Below are 4,347 nucleotides of genomic sequence, written 5' to 3'. Positions count from 1 at the left end.
GCACAAAGCTTAGTGAGTTTTCCTGAAAATACCCCATACGATAAACATACAAGCATGCATCAGGTCCACTCAGTCATCGAGCTGTAATACCCAGGGTTTGTTGGCCTACCGCCTCAACCTAACCACTCTTCCCGAGCCTCCGTGCCTACGGCTTACAGCCGGCCCGCACCGAGTATCTTGGCCTACAGCACAAAGCAGGACCACCTCAACCCACTACTACTATATGTCGACATATAAACAATTAGGATCAAGTAGGCACATTATACAGGAAAACAACAATCATACAGCTCACTACCACCTACTAGTCCTATCACAACACACAATCCCGCTACCAGGTAACCTCCATGAAATGCGTAACCATAAGTAACCAGATGTGAGATAACCACCTGAACAGATTATCCTACTCTAGAGCCACAACCAAATAAGGAACAAGAAAGAAAGCCTAGATCAAGAGTTCTCAAGTTATCCTACTTGACCACATACAGTCCCTAAGGCACTCCACTGGATGATAACCATCAAGTACATGTAGACATACAGTTCTACAGATCACTACCGCATAACAACATCCTATATACCAGGATACAGATCTAACAGATCACTACAATAGAGCAACATACTCGATACTAGGGTACACATCTAATAGATCACTACAACATAGAACCATAATCGATACTAGGATACACATCTAACAGATCACTACATCGCATCAACATAATAAATACCAACAATTCAAGGAATACATAACCGTATATACTCTGAGGTGAGATAGACACCCAGACAGTGATTCTACTCTAGAGCCACATCCAAATAAGGAACAGGCAAGAAAGCCTAGATCAAGAGTCCTTATTCTATCCTATATGACTACCTATAGTCCCTAAGGAACCATTCTACTAACAGATAACCAAAACCAGTGGGCCGGCATTTGTGCCTTCGACCCACGATACAATGACGCAAAACTCACCTGAAATGAAGAAACCCAAGAAACACTGCGATACGCTCCCTGCTACACTACTTGCTCTCGCGGATACACTAACATCGGAACCAGATAAAATCTTAATCACCAGTTAAAACCCTCAAGTTTGACCTAAAGACAAACTTGGTAAAAAATTCAATGGTCAATAGAGTCAACAAAAGTCAAAGTCCAAAGTTGGTTGAGTACGCCCTGCGTACTCAACTTACGCCCAACGTACGTGGTTCAGACCTAGTACGCCCAACGTACTCCTAGGTACGCCCAACGTACGAAAGCAGGTCCCAATCATTCCATTAAGCACTTTATCCATTAAGACCTCTCGTCCAACACTCAGATCTAGGTCTAAATGATGCCCTAAATCATCAAGTTTCCAACTTTATGATGTTGCATGGCTAGAAAGGGTCCAAATCCAAAACCCTAACTTATCATAATATTATAAACTTCATAACACATGCATGAATAGAAGAACAATGCCAAGATCATATTTTTATGACTTAACACCCTCTTATACACCTGGAAATGCACCTGATAAGACGAGTAACAACCTGATATTGTCATATTTATACATATTTTTAGGCAATATTTGAATACATTTAAAACATATTTTGGTTATTTATATAGAATAATGGTACTTATAAGATTAAATTGTATTTTGCAGCCAAAATAAGTCATTTTGAAGAATAAGGACTAAAAGTGGAAAAGGAAGAAACTTTGGAGGCTTGGAAGAGTAAAGAAAATAAAACCCACGGAAACAGTTGTATCCACGTCGTGGATATCACTTACATGACGTGGAAAGGAAAATTCTGGAAGATGAGTACGCGCAAAGTCGAAATCCTTGCCCGATAAGGATTCATCTAAGTCCACGACGTGGAGTCCTATTCCACGACGTGGAACGCAATTTCATGGCAAGTATATATATCTTTTACACTTACGGGTTTAGGGGTTAGCTCGCTGAAGAAAAGCTCAGAAATCATTTTTCAGAGGTTTAGAAGGCTAGGAATTTGGTTTTAATACCAAGGAAGAAGGAGAAGATCATAATTTACTTTCTAGATTGGTACTTTACTATGCTTTCGATTATGACTTGTTTTAGCTTAATTGTTAGTATGAGTAGCTAAATCTAGCTGCTTCTGTTAGCTAGATGAAGCTAGAACTCATGGTTTATTTATAATAACTTAGACTTTTCTTGTTGGTTAATGTCTTGTGTTTGATTAATTAAACCTAGCATGCTTAATTTGATACTAGATTGCTTTAAATTCTTATTCTGTGTAGTTAGTGACCATTAATCTGCATGAATTTGATTAATTTGATACTAGATTGCTTTAAAATTTTATTCTGTGTCTATCTTTTATGACGGGGTGAATGTCATGACAAGGCAACTCCTTAATTCTCAAGGACCACTTACAAAGAAAAATCTAGGTGAAATCAAAGAGTTAATTGAAGGGTTCGCAAAACATTCTCGTGAGTACCACAATCCAAGGAATGATGGAGTTAAAGGCATTGGGGGAGGAAGTTCTGAAGACATTAATCTGCATGAATTTGATTACCTAGTAATTTAGTGAACATCAGATTATTAGAGCTAAGATCGAACCAATCTTAGATAAGTAATTGAATTATTGAATTTGGCTGTGATAGAGAACTCATATTATGAACATAATTGTGTTTGTTAAATTAATCTTACATAGCTCCAATCCTATCTAATTATTGATTATGTATTAAATTATGTGTGACTATGCATAACTCTACATGAATTACTTTAAAATTAGTAAATTTGGAATTGAATTGATAATAATATTTTAATTGGTAACCAACGGGAATTGTCAAAATTAACAGTTAAACCATTGAGGGAAGGTGTATTCGAACTAACAGAAGTGTTTTTGTTACTTGATTGAATTGTGTTTAAGAACTTAAGTTTATCTAAACTTGCGAAATTAGATAAAAACCATTACTTTGCTAGAACTTTAGGTTAATTTAATAGTAGGTAAATTAATTAATTAAAACTGTTCCCTGTGATCGACACCCGACTTGCCCAAACTATTCTATAATTTGACTAGGTACACTGCCTAGGTGCATTTTAGTTAGTTAAGTTAGTTATGTTATAAATTTAAAACTAGTAGGTACTTTTGTGCACATCAAGTTTTTGGCGCCGTTGTCAGGGAACGACTTATCTGATTGTTAATTTATTTTCTTTAAGTTAATCGATCCTTTTTGTGGTGTAAAACCTGCAAAAAGTTAATTTTATGCATAAATTTTTGTTTCAGAACTGAGACCACGACGTGGGTTCAGTTAGGAAGGTATTTTTAGTATTTTTAATTTTTAGTTTTGTTCAGATTTACATTTTTTTTATTTTTGTTTATTTTTGCAGTAGTTCATGACCAGAGGTTCCAACAAACCTTAGGTACCACCACTTGAAGATCCAGAGTCGGCCTTTCACAAAAAGACGGAAAAAACGTGAAAGAAGACCAACCACCAAAGAGCTCACCATTTAAAGACCTTAAATCAGTATTTGGAAAGAAGAAAGGAAAGAACGTGGGAGAGTCAAGTACATCTTCGAAGGACAAAAGTAAAATTGAAGATCTTCATCAAATACCTAGTCCACAAGAATCCGAATACGAGTCCGAACCTGAATTCTAATTAGAGAAAAGCGAACCTGAGGACGAGCCAGAAAACAAAATGAAAAACATTGCACATATGTCCATGGGGGCATACAAGAAGCGGATAAGAGACGATGCTGGTCCTGGTTTAGTACAACCTACAATTCGCACCACTGCAACATTTGAGTTGAAAGGATACATTCTAACTACACTTAAGGATGTATCATTTTCTGGGAAGGATTATGAGGATGCTTACAAGCATTTAGATGAGGTCAATGACATTGCAGATTATTTCAAAGTCCCGAATGTTCCTAGAGAGACAATCTTGTTAAGGATGCTTCCGGTCACTTTTAAGGGAGCTGCAAAAGATTGGCTAAAGGCACTACCACCTGGTGCAATCACTACTTGGCCACAGATGCGCGAACAGTTTTTAGAACAATTCAGGCCACCATCCAAGATAGCTAAACTCAAGAAGGTAATAGCTAACTTTGAGCAACAACCGGGTGAGCCGCTTTATGAGGCATGGGAACGCTATAAAGGATTACTAAGAAATTGTCCTCAAAATGACCTCAATACACAACAAGAAGTGTCTATCTTTTATGATGGGGTGAATGTCACGACAAGGCAACTCCTTAAGTCTCAAGGACCACTTACAAAGAAAAATTTAGGTGAAATCAAAGAGTTAATTGAAGGGTTCGCAAAACATTCTCGTGAGTACCACAATCCAAGGAATGATAGAGTTAAAGACATTGGGGGAGGAAGTGATGAAGACATTGCTACTGTACT

General features: G+C 37.3%; 1 non-coding gene across 1 annotated transcript; it reads right to left on the bottom strand.

The window, feature by feature from the left end:
• Positions 1 to 4,024: 4,024 nt before the first annotated feature.
• LOC145161974 (small nucleolar RNA R71) lies at positions 4,025 to 4,131 on the bottom strand. Its single transcript, XR_013738828.1, has one exon. It is a non-coding gene; the product is annotated as a small nucleolar RNA R71 (small nucleolar RNA).
• Between the last annotated feature and the right edge of the window lie 216 nt (positions 4,132 to 4,347).

The sequence above is a fragment of the Lactuca virosa genome, chromosome 2 (genome assembly GCF_052849685.1).
Source record: "Lactuca virosa cultivar CGN04683 chromosome 2, Lactuca_virosa_CGN04683_v6, whole genome shotgun sequence".
Taxonomy (NCBI): Eukaryota; Viridiplantae; Streptophyta; class Magnoliopsida; order Asterales; family Asteraceae; genus Lactuca; species Lactuca virosa.
The sequence above is the reverse complement of the archived record's forward strand: the minus strand, read 5'-3'. Positions and strand labels throughout refer to the sequence as shown.